This window comes from Mesocricetus auratus, unplaced genomic scaffold (assembly GCF_017639785.1).
Source record: "Mesocricetus auratus isolate SY011 unplaced genomic scaffold, BCM_Maur_2.0 Super-Scaffold_100054, whole genome shotgun sequence".
NCBI lineage: Eukaryota > Metazoa > Chordata > Mammalia > Rodentia > Cricetidae > Mesocricetus > Mesocricetus auratus.
In genome coordinates this window covers 1,815,834-1,834,732 of record NW_024429231.1, presented here as the reverse complement: position 1 = coordinate 1,834,732, position 18,899 = coordinate 1,815,834, and positions in this window count along the sequence as shown.

Here is an 18,899-nt window from a genome sequence, read left to right as displayed (position 1 = left end):
AGCCTCTATAGGACTCTTCTGCTACCAGCAAATTCCATAGGCCCTGGGCTCCAAATGCCACAGCACTTACCCACCCTAGGCAGGCGGGCTCTGTGCTCGGGCAGTTTCTACCACACATGCTTCCTCCACAGCATCCCGTGTGTGTTTTCCAGACAGCTGGCTCCCTCGTCCCCGTGGGTTGCCGGGTCCCCCTAGACCCCTTCTCCTCAGGTTGCCACTCTGCTAGTGACTACCCACTAGCAGCTGTCCTCAGCCAGGCTGCTCACCGCTGGTGCTCCGCGGTCAGATGTGCTGTACAGCCTGATGCTCCACCTTCATCGTCGGCAGATTCGGTGACACAATTGGGAATTCTTTGTTGTTGTTCATTGTGTTTTGAGACAGGGTTCCTCTATGTAGCTTTGGAGCCTGTCTTGGTGCTTGCTCTGTAGACCAGGCTGGCCTCAAACTCACAGAGATCTGCCTGCCTCTGCCTCCTTAGTGCTGGGATTAATGGTGTGTGCCACCAATGCCCAGCTTCAGACCAAGGAATTTAAGGTGAACCAATTTCAGCATTGCATCATAAGTGTAGAGAATAACAGCCTAAGGTTTTCAAACAACCAACTTTAATTTATCCAGTCATGTTACAGGAACAACTGCCAAGGGATGGACATCCCCAAGGTTGTGCAGGAGTTAATGGACTCCTGTGAAAATGTTAGAATTAAGGAGTTTCAAGGAAACAATAGTCTAATATGGTATGCATTTACCTTTTGTGAAGCAGATGTTAAACCTGTGGTCTGTTTGTAATAGAATTATCCCTCAAGAATGAAAAGACTTGGTTATAGCATTTTTAGCCTGTTCCCCAGTTACAGTGGAGGACCTGGTGGGAAGATGAGGCTGAGACCATTGGATAATGAAGCAGGGCTAGAGATGTGGAAATCTCCCAGGAGCAGCTTCTTCTGTGCTGCTACAGAAAGGCAATCTCTATGTGGTGACCACACCCTGACTTTATGCTGTGCAGCAGCTTTGAATGCCTGGGACAGGATTGGAGAAGCAGGTGAGAAAATTGAATCATTTATTAAAGTTATACAGGGCACAAAGGAAACCTTCACTGATTTCTTTCAAAGATTGACTTCAGCAGTAAATAGAATGATACCAAATTTAGAAGTTAGACAAATAATAATTGAATCTCTGGCTTTTGAAAATGCAAAAGTATAATTATGCCATTAAAGAGAAGATCAGCACCCTTGGAGGAATGGATCTGAGATACAGTCAATATTGAATCTCTTGATCATGATGCTGCTTTGGTAAAAGAGGTGATTTCCAGAGGTCTGAAGAAAAATTGAAATGTTAAGTGCCTCAGTTGTGGCAAACAAGGTCACTTAAGAAGAATTGTAAACAGGGCATTCCTAGAAAGAATGTTTTTTCTAAGCATAATTCAAACAATGCCCCCACTTTCTGGATCATGCAGAAGATGTGGAAGGGAAACACTGGACTAATGAATGTAGGTCATTAAGGGAGAGTTAAGGTAAACCTTTGCCATCAGGAAAACACCTTGAGGGGCCTCTCAGAGGCCCCCATGCCAAATTCAGTTCAGTTGTTTCCTGTCATCATGGAGGACACTCATTCTCAGAGCAATTAAAGAACCTAATGCCTATTGTAAGAAACCATACTGCTCTGGATGATAGATCAGCTACAGTAGAGGGAACAACAAAAAATTCAGGAGAAACCATAAAGCAAACATTTTGTCAAACTTCTATAAATGAACAAAGACAAAAATTAAAAATACAAATAAGCCTTGTGGTGGTGATACACACACCTTTAATCCCAGCACTCAGGAGGCAGAGGCAGTTGGATCTCTATGAGTTTGAAACCAGCCTGGTCTACAGAGTGAGTTCCAGGGCAGCCAGGGCTGCTACACAGAGAAACCCTGATTGAAATAGAAAAACAAAACAAAAGAAAACAAACCCCACAAAAAAAGAAAAAAAGAAAAACAAAAACAAAGACATTATCATTGAAGGTCTTGTAGACACAGGTGAAGATGTAGCAATAATTGCACCAGAATTTTGGTATCCAAATTGTCCCCTTCAGGAGGTAAATGTTCAGCTTTTGGGTATTGTAAGTTTATCTCACCTCAAGATGAGTCAAATGTATAGGGCAGAAGGACAGAGCCATTGTGGTTAACTAACATAGCAATGAATTTATGGAGAAGTGATATGTTACAGTAAAGGAATACTCAGATTAACATTCCTCTAGTCTTAGAAACAAACCATAAATTAATGTATGTTTGTTGGGAAAAAACTAGAAAGTATTATAAAGAACAACCACCAACCATTCAGGTTGTACAAGAACAGGGCACAACAATTGCTGATCTTCCAAAGGCACTAACACTCTTAGCTTTAAAATGGTTGACAAACAAAACTGTATGGGTTAAGCAATGACCTTTAACATCAGAGAAACTGCAGGCCTTAGAACAGCTGGTACAGGAGCAGCTAAGTGCTCAGAATATTGAAGAACCAACCAGTCCTTGGAATTCTCAAGTATTTGTTATTTAAAAAATGAGGAAAATAGAGAGTGGTTACAGATTTAAGAGGATGTTATTAAGGTGACTCAGCCAATGGTCTCTCTATAGTCTGGAATTCCTTTGCCTTCTCTATTACCCAGATGGCCTATTGTAGTTATTTATTTAAAAGATTGTTTCCTCATTATACCTCTACAAGAAAAAGACAGAAAATTTTGCCTTCACTGTGCCTACTTACAATACTTCTCAGACTGCTAAGAGATATCAATGGAAGGAAATGTTAAATAACCTCACCCTGTGCCAATATTTTGTACAACAGCTGCTGGAAATAATACATAAATAATTTTCTCAATCTATAGTTTATCATTATATGGACTAGCTGATTCAAATGTATTTTGGAAAGAATGTTTGAAGAAGTAAGGAAAATTTTGCCTTGTTGGGGATTACATATTGCTCCTGAAAAAAATACAAAGAGGAGATTTTATAAATTATTAATGACATAAAATAGGTCTACAGAAAATTAGACCATAAGAGGTGTAAATTAGGAGAGATTGATTGTAGACTCTTAATGATTTTCAAAGATTGAAAGTAGACATTTCTTATCTAAAACCCACTATTGGAATAGAAAAAAATGTACTGAGGCTGGGCGGTGGTGGCGCACGCCTTTAATCCCAGCACTCGGGAGGCAGAGGCAGGCGGATCTCTGTGAATTCAAGGCCGGGCTGGACCGACAGCCTCCAAAACAATACAGAGAAACCCTGTCTCGTAAAACCAAAAAAAATGTACTGAGTAATTTAAAACCTTATATAGTGACAAGGACTACACAGTCCAAGAGAACTATCAGCTGAAGCTGGGAGAGAATTGGCTTTGGTGGAAACAAAATTAGAGATGCACATGTGGATTGTTTGGATCCAAAGCTTGATTGCATTCTGTTATTTTACCCTCTAAGCATTGTCCTACAGGGGTATTAATGCAGATGGAAGATATTATCTTAGAATGGATCTTTTTTTTTTCCAGACAGGGTTTCTCTGTATTGTTTTGGAACCTGTCCTGGAACTCGCTCTGTAGATCAGGCTGGCTGGTAAAATGGATCTTTTCGCCATATAAACCAAATAAAAAATTTAAAAACTTATGTAGAAAAGATATCTGAGTTAATTCTAAAAGGAAAATTGAGACTTCATCAATTAGCGGGAATAGACCCATCAGAAATTGTATCGTTTACTAGTGATGAGACTGACAAATTATGGATAGAAAGTGAATCCTGGTAAAGAGCTTGAAGTGAATTTTTTGGGCGAGATTAAGAACAAATATCCCAAAAGCAAGAGAATTCAAATTTTAAAGAGAACTAACTGAAGCCAGGCGTTGGTGGCACACGATTTTAATCCCAGCACTTGGGAGGCAGAGGCAGGTGGATCTCTGTGAGTTCGAGGCTAGCCTGGTCTACAGAGTGAGTTCCAGGACAGGCTCCAAAACAATACAGAGAAACCCTGTCTTGAAAAAAAAACCAAAACAACAACAAAAAACTAACTGGATCCTTCCTCACAAGTGAAGCACCAATATCTGGAGTTCCTACATTCTATACTGATGCAAATAAATCAGAAAAGACAGGTTAAAAATCAGAAAACTTAAGTAGAGTGGCTGAAAGTCCTTATGCTTCTATCCAGAAGTCTGAAATATATACTATTCTCAAGGTATTAGTGGATTTTACAGAACCTAGTTACAGATTTGCAATATTCAGAAAGAGTTGTTTTGCATATTGGAACTGCTGAGTTTATACCAGATGATACAGAATTTACTTTATTTATTCAGTTGCAAGAGATAATCAGAAATAGGAATCATTCCATATATATATAACACACAACAGATCCCATATGGGTCTCCCAGACCCTCTAGCACAAGGTAATGATGAAATAGATTGGTTCTTAGTAGGAAGAATGCTGCAGGCCTCAAAAAAATTTTTTTTTGGTTTTTTCAAGACAGGGTTTCTCTGCATTGTTTTGGAGGCTGTCCTGGAACTCGATCGGTAGACCAGGCTGGCCTCGAACTCACAGAGATCCACCTACCTCTGCCTCCCGAGTGCTGGGATTAAAGGCGTGCACCACCAACGCCCAGCCGAGGCCTCAAAATTTTATAAAAAAAATACCATGTCAATAACAGAGGCTTAAAATAAAGGATTTCCATCACTTGGCAACAATCCAAGGAAATTGTAAAAATATGTCCTACTTGTTCCTTCTATAACCAAACTCCTTTACTTACAGGAAGCAACCCTAAAGGTATGCATAGAAATGAAATTTGACAAATGGATATGTTGCATTTTGCAGATTTTGGAAAATTAAAATATGTACACTATTCGATAGACACATTTTCAGGATTTCAATGGGCAACTTCTCTGAGCTCTGAAAAGGCAGATTCTGTAATTACACACCTATTAGAAGTAATGGCTGTTATGGGTATACCTGCAAAAATTAAGACTGGCAATGATCCAGCATGTGTCTCTTGTAAAATGAAAGTTTTTTTGCATATTATAATGTAAAACATATTACAGGTATACCACACAATACTACAGGATAAGCAGCTATTGAAAGATCCAGTCACACTCTAAAAGAAAAGCCTTATAAGCAGGTAGGGGGAACCAAGGCCTTCCCAGAGACAGATTACATAATGCCTTATTAATCTTGGATATCCTTAATGCTAATGAGAAAGGAAAAATGCCTGCAGAGGGACATTAGACAATAGACAGAAACCTCCGCGTTAATCAGCCTGTGTACCTCAAAGGATATGAGCTCTGCTGGGGAAGGGGTTTTGCTTTTGTTTCCACAGGAGAAGAAAAGCTATAGAGACCATCGAGATTATTTAAGATTCCATTTGAACAGGAGAACCCTCTCATAAGCAGAGGTGATAGCTCATCTACCAATGTGACAATCCTACAAACTAAGGAAAAGTCATCAAATAAGGTTCAGGGCAGGGTTCTGTTTTGTCTTTACAGGAGAATAGAAACACCCATATTAGATAAATCAAAAGACCTTGGACATCTAGACATCTAAAGGAGAAAGAAAAACTATGCAGAAAAAAATCACAAGCAAAGAAAAATCTGATCTGTGGTGCCTAAACATCTATATGTCTACTTCTCAGAAAAGCTGTAGTCCTGACTCAATTGAAAATCAAAGCTGATTTTGGAGTTGGATCAGGGCTCTCTCCTTCTCTAAATCCAAGAAAGTTGTTAAAAGAAAAATTCAGAGTTTCTGTCTCATCAGAAGAATCACCTTGTGTGGAACAGAAGAAAAGCAAAAAATTTTAGGGACTATTGCTGTCAAAACTCTATTATCTCCCCCAAATTTTATTTCTCTTCATAATTATTTTCATCTTTTTGGTACCTTTCTTTGGATATATATGTATCTAAAATTTTAACTTTCCATTTTGATAATAATTTTTAAGTTTTCCACAGTGAACAATAAATTCTAACAGCAATTTTGGAAGTCTTCAGAAGGAAGATGGGGCCCCACAACCATTCTACCTGATTCATAATGATGTCATTGAGCCTATAAACACCACTCTCAGATTGGCTTTGAACCACAAACTGCTCTAGGCAATTCCAAATTGGCTCACTGAGATGGTCCACCTTCTTACAACATGCTAGCCAGGACCTCAGATAAGCCGCAGCTGATACTCAGAGTGGCTGTGAATGTTACAGCTAGTCCCCTTGAGACTTAACCATTGCTTTATTTTTTTTTACAGGATCCCATAGAGACAGCAAGAAGCAAGTCTATGAAAGCAAAGCCCCTTGGGGTGGAACAATCTGTATTTGCCAGTTACCTGTACCTGGACATTAATGTGCGTTTCTTGCTTGATGTTGTTATTGTTGGTTGTAGTTCTCTTTTTCCTTTTTGTTTGTTTTTTTTTCAAGGCAGGGTTTCTCTGTGTAACTACCATGGCTGTCCTGTATCTGACCCTGTAGACCAGGCTGGCTTTGAACTCACGGAGATCTGCCTACCTCTGCCTCCCAAGGGTTGGGATTAAAGTTGTGCACCACCAAAGCCTGACTGCAGTTTTGTTTTTGTGTATGTTATTACTCTTTCTCCTGGACAATACTTGATACTTGTGCGTTGTTTTTTGTTTGTTTGTTTTAGATTTTGAGACTGGGTTTCTCTGTAGCTTTGGAGGCTGTCCTGGAAACTTGCTTTGTAGACCAGGTTGGTATCGAACTCACAGTGATTTGCTGTTTTCTTCCTCCTGAGTTCTGGGAATAAAGGCGTGTGCCACCACCTCCTGGATAATTGTTCTTATTGTGTATAGCTGTTTTAGAACCTTCTTATTTACACAAAAGTGGGAAGTGTAGTGGGTAATTGCTCCATCCATGGGTTATCTGACCGATAGAAGTGGTGATTCTTGTTTGTCTTTAAAGGAAAGAAGGGGGTAATCTCACTCTTTTGCTCTGACTTGTGCTTGGCAGAGTGGCAATGCAGGATCAGTGGTGGTGAGATCAGTAGTAGCCTCTGCTTTGTCAGTATTCACAAGTTTGCCTTTCTATTGTGCCAGTTAATAAATTGGTTAATATACTTTTTGTAAATTCTCACTTCAGGGGGATATAGATATGATAGGATATAAGGGCAGATTATTGAATATGCTCTGAAAAGAAAAAGAGGGGAATATAGAATGTGGTGATATTTTGTTTGTGCTCTAACAAATAAAGCCTGTCTGAAGATCAGAGGATGGAGCTAGACACTAGCTAACCATAGAGGTCTGGAGGTCTGTACAGACAGACAGGAAGTGATATGACTGGGGGGAGAGAGGAATAGAAGTTGGGAGGAGACAGGTGCTTGGCCTCTTTTTGGCTGGGAAGTTGAGAAGATAAGGTGTGTCTCTGGCTTTCTCCTTTGTCTCTTTGATCTTTTAGCATTTACCCCTATATCTGACTCCAGGTTTTTATTATTATTGTAGAACTCATGCTACAACAGAAATAGGATAAAAAGGTAAATTACTGACTCTACCTTTAAGCCAAAAAAGGAACTATTAGTCTTAAATATCTTACATTGGTATGGATTTTAGTATATTGATACAAATTTAAGATTATTTTTGTTAGAACATACTGTAGATACATTTCTAATAATGGTCAAGGTATTGTATCTATGCAACTCATTTAACAATATAATGCAAGTTTTTAGCCCTTGAAAGTTATTATTACCAATTATTTAGGATAAAGATGTGCAGGTTAGCAATTAGTCACCTATTAAAATTGAACAGTTGTACTAGGTATGTTTTCAAGGTCAAACATATATATTTTAGTTAGATAGGTCATCTTCAAAATTAGAGATCTATAGAATATGGTATTTAAGATGTTTTAATAACATTGGTTTTTCTTTTTTTATGTCAATGAGACATGTCTGCTCCTGGCAGCACCAATCTACTTCGGAGAAGATGATGGGCATGGAAGAAACTCCACATGGAGTTTACCTTCTTTGTGAAAAAAGTTAGAAAGTGCCCCTGCCTCAACTGCTGACAGTATGCTATCCAAGCAGGACACAAAAGAAATGACTGCCAAACCTTGCCAAGACAAAGCAGGGCATCCTTTCAGAACATACTGCTTCACAGAAAAGTCTGTGATACATGATAGACTTGTAGGCTGTCAGGACCAGCCGACCTGTCGAGTGTCTGACACGGAGAGTGAGGGTGGCGAAAAGAAATAGACAAAAGACAGAAGATAGAGCTGGTAGAGCTCTCAGTGAATATGGTAGATGCCTTGAATTAATTTCCCATACTCCTTTTATACCCAAAGCAAAAAGGGAGTGCAAAAGACTTCCTTACCATGATTCAAGAGACAAACAGACATAACTACCTCCTTGCTTATCAAAACATCTAGTAACCATGACCTAAGTCAAACATCCTATTATTTGGTCTTGAAAACCAAGACATCAAGTAGCCACACCTTTGTTCAGACATCCTGTTATTTGGCCTTGAGGAGCAAGGATGTGTTTGAACTCTCTGACCGTAAGTCAAGATAGAATGGAGTCACTGTGGGCTCCCACAAATCGCCCCCTTTTAAATTATTTTATTAATGCCTTTGCTTCTGCCACAGGACAGAGGACTATGCTGTGTTAGTTTCTTTTTTCAGCCTTCCAGACTTATCTGTCATTGGCATACACATTCTACCAAGCGTGCTTGTCTTATGTTGACTGGAGGCAAAAGCATTTTACCTGTGTTTGACTACCAGCCTCTGTTTATAAAGGGTCGAGGAGGCTGGGTGTTGGTGGCACATGCCTTTAATCCCAGCACTCAGGAGGCAGAGGCAGGCAGATCTCTGTGAGTCTGAGACCAGCCTGATCTACATAGCGAGTTCCAGGACAGCCTCCAAAACAATACAGAGAAACCCTGTCTCGAAAAACAAAAACAAAAACAAAAACAAAAAAAGGGCTAAGGGGATGTGCGTAGCTTGATGCCATGTACCTCCGAGCCAACTTTCCATGGAGAGTTCAGAAGAAACTTGATAAGCACACGAAAGCAGATAATGCTAAGCAACACATGTGCTCCTATGACTGCAATACTTCCCAATAAAGGAGTAAAAGATGACCAAGATGGTATGGCCGTCATCAGGACATCTCCAGCAATTTTAGCTGCATCAAAATCCAGATCTGCTTTTTTAAATCATTGAATCTGAAGACTCCTAAGCATCATGGCAAATTCATGTCAGATGAGCTTTAATCTTTTTTCTGTCCATAAACACTTTCCTTGTGAACAGAAGAGGGTTACAAGCACCAACAGGTTACTACGTAATTCTAGTATGATTATTGACAATGGACACATAATTGCTTACATTCTTATTCTCATAACCTTGATCCAATCATGGGACAAGAAAATGTTTTTGTGGTGGGTGAGGAATGAGTAACTCTATAATTCTGAACCTTTACTTTCCTTCTCCTAAAATCCAATGCAACTCAAACTTCCAAAGATACGTTTGAGTTGTTCCAGTTCCCGAGTACCGAATACCAGCAGTGAAACCTTTATCCCACTCCTTAGCCACACATCACCTCCATAAGAGTGTTCAATTCTTCCCACAGAGTGGAGATCTTTGAGGCACCTGCTCTCCGGGCCTTCTATTTCAACAGCAAATGAGCCCTATCCTGGCTAAGGTTACTTCTGCATCCCAAGATATAGTGCAGATAAACAGCCAAACTCTCAATCACAGATTCATTTTTGGAAAAACAAATAGGCATTCCACAGCTGGAACCAGAATAATGAAAACTCACAGAGTTCTGGGACATTTGTGCAGCAGGTCTATCAAGAAGCTGGGAACCACCAATCATCACTATAATCTCCTTCCCTTCCCAGACTTCAGATGTAATATCAGAGGATCAGGAACACAGGTTCACCAAATCTCACTCCAACTCCTCTGGGGGAGCACCAGCAGCCCCAATATCATCAGGGCTGGCACTCCTCTGTTCCACACACTGCACCAAGTGCTCAGGCAGCGATCGAGCTTCATTTTCTTCCTGTGAAAAAACGCAAGCATGTCTTCCAAATTAAAACAGGGTCGATGCCCTTCCATAATCCGGTGCACGGTTCCATCCATTTCATTTGAGCAAAAGTTGCTTGAGTGCCATCATTCCAAAATCTATCCACAGAAGATTGCTCATGGGCATCCACATTCACAAAATTTAAAACCAAGAGGGCATGATTTAATACATCATATAGTGACTGAGGATATAACAGGACTTCCCCAACACTCCCCTTTTAGTTTTTTTTTTTTAAACTGCATCTTGAGATGGCCATGGGCTCCTTCAGCAATACCTTGTCCTTGAGGATTATAAGGAATACCTGTTTTATGCTCCATTTTCCATTAGGAACAAAATTACTGAAATTCTTTACTAATATATCCCAATTCATTTTAAAAATTTTCAGAATCAATTATGAAAAATATTTTAAGCAATGAGCTATCATGTTTGGTGGTTTCCCCAATTTTGCAGTGGCCATTGACAACCCTGAATAGCTTTGGACTGTCGTGGGCACATATTTTATCTTGTCAAATTCTGCAATACGAATAACATCTATTTGCCATAAATGGTTAGGAAGCAGGCTTCGAGGATTCACCCCTAAGGCACAGAATAACACTGCAGGCAAACATCACAGTGCTTAACAGTCTCTGAGCAACCCCGCTGGGGAGGCCAAGCTCTTGTCTTAAGCCTCTGCTGTTCTGCTGGTGAAGGGCACGTGACTGCTAAGCCAGTTCTACCGGGACAAGGTGACCGTTTGTGTTAATTTATCAGCTGACAAATTACTATCAGCCGGAGGGCCTGGGAGGTTGGAACGAGTTCGAATATGACACACAAAGCATGGCAGCTTTCTTTGATGAATGGCATCTTGTATTTGCTAAAACAGCATCCTAACCTGACCATTAGTAGCTCCAGTGCAGGGAACAGTCTCTGTAGCTTGGAGGTCTCTAAAAACATAATGACTGTCAGTATACTGTTGGGCCCCAACCCCATGGGGTCTCTGTGAGTTGCTGGTCAGCCTACAAGTGCAACTTGTTTTCCAGTCCAAGTGCTTTCTGTTTTCTAGTCCTGGCTTACTGCCCTGGCCTTGACCCTCTGACATCAACATCTAGCAGGAGGAAAACATGCTCTCTTCTACCTGGGGTTTTTCCACTGTGCTGTAAACATGTATATAAAGCTCCTCCCTCCTACAAGGGAGAGACCTCTTAGCACTTGCAATGAAGACACACACATAGACACTCTCCTGGCAATAAAGGCAACACATGCATTCTCTTAGAACAAACAAGTGGACGTCTTGTCTCTCTTTTCCTGATACCCTGGAGCTGGCGCTGCAGTATACAAATGAAATGAACTATATCATAGCTCATAACCCTCCTATCTGAGCTGAGTCTGGAGCTGTTTATACTACATAACCTTTACTATAATAACAAGCAGCCCTTTCATTGGAGGAACCATCAGAAAGAAAGAGCACAGCATCTTTACTGGATCCTTCATTATAACTTTAGGAAGTATAAAGGAATGTATTTGGGCAAATTGCAACAATAGAGACTTTGGAAAATTATTATCATTTTGGCACAAAACAATCACCCACTAATCATGATTTTGAAATAATCAATCAGCTTGTTTAATAAAAGGAACACTGATCACACTTGGTTTTCTACCAACATATTTGGCCTTTTTTGTACTAAACAAATGTTCCACACTCAGACTGGGGAAGATGCAACAACATTAACGGCCCATTTTTGTCATAGCACAGCTATTTGAGTGTGTTATGTAGGAAGCACGTAGACTTCCTATGGTTTTGTGTGGCTGAAATTTCTTTCTAGCCTGGTCCCACAGCTGCTTCAGCCCCAAACAGACATACAGATGCTATATTAATTCATAAACTCTTGGCTCACAGCTGGGACTTCTTATTGGCTGGCTCTGTCTTAATTATTAACCCATTTCTATTAATCTATGTATAGCCTCGAGGCTGGTTTACCCGTAATCCAACATGCTACGCCTTCGGCAGCGTGGCGTCTCTTGGCCTCTCTGCCCCTCTCCCCAGAATTCCCTTCATCTCCTAGCCCCACCTATCTTCCTGCCTCTACTCGACAGTCCGTGTTTTATTCACCAACCAATAAGAGAAACTGTAAAGAGAAACCTTTTCCTTGAGAGAAACCGTCCCGCCAGCCTGGTTCCAGAGCCGCATCAGTCCCAAATAAACACACAGGAGGCTATATTAATTATGAAGCTGTTGGCCTTGCTTGTTTCTTACTGGCTAGCTCTGACTTAAGTAATTACCCCATAATTGTTAATCTAAGTATATTTCTTACTGGAGAAGTTTCCGGGCTTCCTACCCCATGGCATTACATCTTGACTCTCTTGTGTTTCTTCTTCCCAGAATTCTCCTGGACTCCTAGTCCCACCTATCTAGATTCCTATTGGCCCAACAGTGCTTTATTGACAGAAGACTTCCCCAACATCTCTTTTCTGTTTAGACAAAAAGAAAGGTCTTAACTTTAACACAGTCAAATTGTATATAACAGAGCAGTTATCAAATAAGAACATAGTTACAATATTATAGCAAGATTTAGAGAAAATATCATCTATCCCATCCTTGTGAGTCCAAAGTTCTATATGTAGCTTATCTTTTATCATAACTAAGGAAAACTATAATTATAACTATCTGTCTTCAACTCCATCAAAGACCACAGAAGGATAATATATAAACACTAGGATTGACAGAGACATCTTACTGCCTGGACAGTCACCCGAAGTTCCTCTGTAACACTGGGGCATCCATCTTCAGCCCATAGGCCACAATGTGTCTGGAACACTTCTCAGCAAAGCAGGAAATTTCAAACTGTCCATCTGCATTGGCAGTCTGTCAGTCATTTCTCTGTGTCCTGCAGAAAGTCTCGTAGACTCTTCCAATGAAGCAGGAACCCTGTAAGACTGAGTTCAGCAGTCAATTTCCTGTGGATCCTGCATGTCCAGATTATACAACAACAGTCAAGCAGTACAGGCAAGAGCAGTTTCTTGCCCAAATGGCTAATCTTGCCATGTTGAAAGCAAACTCCATAACAAGTTTCTTCGATGCCCATCTTCCTCTCAGACGTAATTGGTGCTGCCAGGAGCAGACATTTCTCATTGTCAAGAAAAACCCTAAACCGTTTTAAATGCCATTTTCTGAAGGTCTTTGAGAGGTTTGAAGACTGTTTATCTATCTCAAATACATCTCTATATATCTAGAAAACCTAACTTATCTAACTATAGTTCTGACTATTATAAGTAACTATCTATAATCTGTATTTAATTATGCATTACATTTTAAAAGATCAGTATAAGCACAATACTTAATCAAGAGAGAAATATACATATCACAAAATTGACCTTGAATTTGTATCAATAGATGAAAAACAATACCCATACCATAATTCCCCTTTTTACCATTAAAAAGAGATTGGTTGTGACCATTAACCAATTATAAACAATCTCATTTAAATGAAAACAAAGGTTTATAAACAAGATGGGAATTAGGACGTCGCTCATTCCAAACTGCTTCATGCTGGAAGGGGGCACTGTTCATACCATGGGGATCATGACAAAACTCAGAAACCTCTATAAGTCCTTATTTTCAGGGTCTGTAAAGCTGCATCATCTTAGCTGTTTCAGTTGTTGGAACACCTGGTCCATTGCTTCCGGGGGTCTTGGTTCGTCAAACCACAGAAGCCTGGAAGGAATCCTCAGATTTTCATTTTCTGTAGAAACATAGATAAAAACTCCTTTTCGAAGTAACATATCCTTATACTTAAATTTTGAAGTCAAGGCATTTTCAAAAGATATAAGTTGAATTAATTAGCAGCATTTATAATCAAGTGTACTTTAGCAGTTGTTCCTTCCTGAGCAATCAAAAAACTGAAAACACAATAGCATACAGTATCCAGACTCTCTTTGTATTTTCCATCTTTACATGGCTTATTTATTTATCTATTATTACTTTATTTCTTTTACTTTTATTTATTTTTCTCTGAGACAGGGTTTCTCTTTGGAAATCTGCCTGCCTCTGCCTCTGCAGCAAATTCTACCGGCGTGCGCCACCAAAGCCAGCTTCTCTATTTTATTTTCGTTTTTCTTTTACTCTCTCAATCCTATGTATATTTTTAAACACACTGTAAACCTTCAGAGGTTTTGTTCATCCAAGTCTGACTTTACTGTAAATCTTTACGTTTTTCTGGCCATGTGTCTTATCTGTTAAAACCGCGGCTGTTTAAACTGCAGTTTCCAAGATGGCGGGCGTAAGCGTGATTCCAGCTTACTGTCTCAGTCTGACATCCAGCAAAAGCTGCCGGCTCAGAGATGTGGTCACTGCCACTTCCAGCTGTACGTAAACACTTTTCAATCGTTAGCAGAGCCTCTTAAAAGAACCTTGCTGGTTTTTTTTTTAATGCAGAGTCAGGAAGGCTCCTGTAAGCGAGCGCGTGAATCTTGGCTTATTCCTAGCAAAACAGAGCCCACCTGAGAAAATGCTGCTACCAAAATTCTGTGCTTCTCTCTGTTCTTCTGTTTCTAAAATTCCTTTAAAGCTTTTGTTGTTTTGCGTGGAAATTCAATCCCACTTCTGACACCATTATGTAAAGAGAAGCTTTTTCTTGAGAGAAGCCTTCCCACCAGCCTGGTTCCAGAGCCGCATCAGTCCCAAATAAACACACAGGAGGCTATATTAATTATGAAGCTGTTGGCCTTGCCTGTTTCTTACTGGATAGCTCTGACTTAAGTAATTACCCCATAATTGTTAATCTAAGTATATCTCTTACCAGAGAAGTTTCCGGGCTTCCTACCCCATTGCATTACATCTTGACTCTCTTGTGTTTCTTCTTCCCAGAATTCTCCTGGACTCCTAGTCCCACCTATCTAGATTCCTATTGGCCCAACAGTGCTTTATTGACAGAAGACTTCCCCAACAAGAAACATATACAGAAGAACACCCCACCCCGTCATCTCTTCTTTTCTGTCTAAATAAAAAGAAGCGTTTTAACTTTAACAGTAAAGTTACATATAACAAAACTATCAAGTGAGAACTATAGTTAATAATATTTAGTCCATTAACATTTGGCAAATTTTAAAGAGAATATTCTATCTTCTATCCTATCTTTGTGAGTCTAAAATCTTACATGTAACTTATCTTTCAACATAACTAATGAATCCATAACCATAACTATCTGTCGTCAACTCCATCAAAGACTTCAGAAGGATAATATATAAACTCTAGAACTGACAGAGACATCTCACTGCCTGGACAGTCATCCAAAGTTCCTCTGTAACATTGGGGTATCCTTCTTCAGCCCATAGGACACACTGTGTCTGTCAGACTTCTCAGAGAAGCAGGAAATTTCAAACTGTCCCACCTGTATTGGTAGTTTGTCAGTCATTTTCCTCTGTGTCCTGCTGAATGTCTGGCAGTCTCTTACTTGAATCAGGAACCCTGAAGGACTGTTCCATATTGTTTTTTTCAAGTTCAACAGTCACTTTCCTGTGGGTCCTGTATGTCCAGTTTGGACAGCATAAAATCAAATAGTCAAGGCAAGAGCTGTTTCTTGCCCAAATGGCTATCTTGCCATAATGAAAGCAACTCCATATCTAGTTTCTTCCATGCCCATCTTCCTCTCTGATGTAATTGGTGTTGCCAGGAGCAGTTGTGTCTCATTGTCATCAAAAACTCTAATAAACCATTTTAAATGCCATATTCTTTAGGTTTTTGAAAGGTTAGAAGAATATCTATCCATTTGTAATGTATCTCTGTATATCTAGAAAATCTAACTAACATAAATAAAAGTTCTGACTATAATAGGTTACTATCTGTATTTAATTATACATTACATTTTTAACTGACCTGTATAAACACAATATCTAAACAAGATGAGAAATATACCTATAACAAATCAACCTTAAATTTGTATCAATAAACCAAAATCCATACCAATATGAAATATTCATTTCTATATCATATTGTAGAGAGAAGCCTTTTCCTTGCCAGCCACTTTGGTTTTTCCCCACCAGTCGCCTGGGCTCTGCCGCGTTGTAGTCCCCAAATAACACACAAGATGCTGTATTAATTATGAAACTGCTGGCCTTGCTTGTTTCTTACTGGCTAGCTCTGACTTAAGTATTTAACCCATCTAAGTATTTCTCTTACCGGACGAACATCTTACTTCTCTGGCAGGCTACATGATGACTCTCTGTGTTTCTCCTACCCAGAGTCCTCCTGGACTCCTAGTCCCACTTATCTTGCTTCCCTATTGGCCAACAGTGCTTTATTGACATATACACAGGACTTCCCCATCATCATATTCCCCCTTTTTGCTTTAAAAATAGATTGGCTGTGATCATCAACTATTATAAACAACCCCATTTCATTTAAATGAAAACAAATATTTATAAGCAATATTTGAGAATTTGGGCATCATTCTCTCCAAACAGCTTCCTGCTGTTTAGAGGCACTGTCAATACCATGGGGATCCTGAGAAAACCCAGAAACGTGACCAAATCTTGGCGGTAGCAATCTGAGGCTGCACTGTTTCAGCCATTTCGGATGGTGGATCACCTGGGCTACTGCTTCAGGGCGTCTTGCTTGATCAAACCATATTACTTTGGAAGGAACCCACAGCTTTTCATTTTCTGTGGAAACAAAAACAAAATCTTTTTTTCCAAATTAACATGTTCTTAGACTTAAATTTAGAATTTAAGATGTTTTTAAAATATATAAGTTGGATTATCCCAGCAGTATTTATAATCAAATGTCTTTTAGTAGCTGTAGCTCTTTCTTCAATAATCAATTTAAAGACAACACAATAACATACAGTATCCAGACTCTCTGTGTATTGTCCATCTTTACACAGCTTTTTTATTAGCCTTTTACTTTTATTTTTTGAGAGAGGGTTTCTCTGTGTAACTTTGGCTGCCCTTGAACTCACTCTGTATACCAGGCTGGCCTTGAAATCATAGAGATCTGCCTGCCTCTGCATTCCTAGTGCTGGGATTAAAGGCGTGTGCTAGCACACCCAGCTACTCTATTTTTTGTTTTTTACATTCCAATCCCAGTGCCCCCCTACCTCCTTTCCTCCCACTCCTTCTTCTCTCCCCTCCTCCCATCTGCTCCACGGATAGGGTAAGGCCTCCCATAGGAAGTCTGAAAGACCCCTATCCAGGACCCCCTAGGAAAAGAAAAGCAAGGCCAGGCCGTTCCCTAATGAAAAAACCCAGACCAGGTGCCTCACCCAGCTGGCAGGATGTCAAACAGGATCTGTGGTCACCAGAGCAGTCATGGGACCCGGATAATAATTGCTGAAGCGTGCCAGGGTCTTTCATGAGGTAATACCAGGAAACTTAGTCCGTGGGAACTACCCCTGCCCCCAAGATGAGCCAATGAAATGCCTGTTGCTATGCTAATACTTATGTAACCATTAAAACTCTATAAATATTGTGCTCCCTGCAAGCCCGGTATGCTCTGCACCCGAGTTGCAGTAGCATCCACAGGCGCCTGTGTACTCAATAAATCACCTCTTGCATTTGTAGCCAGTGGTCTGGCCCAGGTTCTTGGGCAGAGGGTTCGGTTCAGTGCCCGGTGCTTTGATGCCGAGGTCTTTCAAGTCTACTAAGTCTGTCCCATCATCTAATTGAAGCAGGACCAAGCCACCTGTCCACCCCCACACCCCTATGTCTAGGCTGGGCAAGGTATCTCTCCATATAGAAGGAACTCCCCTAAGTCAGTTTGTGCATTAGTGTTGTCTTGGACCCACTGCCAGTGGCCTCATATATTGTCCCAGTCACACCATTGTCACCTATATTAAGGGAATTGTTTGGTCTTATACAGATTTCCCATTTGTCAGACCTGAGTCAGTGATCTCTCACTAGCTCGGGTCAGCTGATTCTGTGGGTTTAGCCATCATGGTCTTGTCTCCTTTACTATTATTACTGCTCCTCCCTCACTTTGATTGTACTCCAGGAGCTTGGCCCATTGGTTAGTTGTGGATTTCTGCATCTGCTTCCATCTGTTTCTGGAAGAGGGTTCTAGCTTCTTTGGGGTTATGGAGTATAGGCTAGGTATCTTTTGTTTTCTGTCTGGTATCCACTTATGAGTGAGTACATACTATATTTGTCTTTCTGGTTTTGGGTTACCTCACTCAGGATTTTTTTCTAGCTCTGTCTATTTGCCTGCGAATTTTAGGTTGTCATTGTTTCTTACTGCTGATTAGTACTCCATTGTGTAAATATACCACATTTTCTTCATCCATTCTTCAATTGAGAGGCATCTAGGCTGTTTACAAGATCTGGCTATTACAAATAATGTTGCTATGAACATAGTTGAGCAAATGTCCTTGTGGTGTGAATGTACCTCCTTTGGGTATAAGCCAAACAGTGGTATTGCAGGGTCTTGAGGTAGGTTGATCCCTAATTTTCTGAGAAATCTCCATACTGATTTACATAATGGCTGCACAAGTTTGCACTCCCACCAGCAATGGAGAAGTGTTCCCCTTTCACCACATCTTTTCTAGCATGAGCTGTCATTGGTGTTTCAGCCATTCTGATTGGTGTAAGATGGAATCTCAGAGTGGTTTTGATTTGCATTTCCCTGATGACTAAGGATGCTGAGCATTTCCTTAAGTGTCTTTCTGCCATTTGAGATTGTTCTGTTGAGAATTCTATATTTTGATCTGTGGATGTACAGATTAAGATACATGAGACTACGAAAGATAGATATAGGTTAATTTTATTTGGGGAGAAGTCATTTACATGAGAAACCAATAACCCACAACTTCCAGCTCCGAGGATCCATGCCCTGCTGCTCTCCATGACTCAACCAGAACCAAGAGAGAGCAAACCTGTCCAGGATCCCAGACCACATACTACACATTCCTATATGCACCTGTGACTAT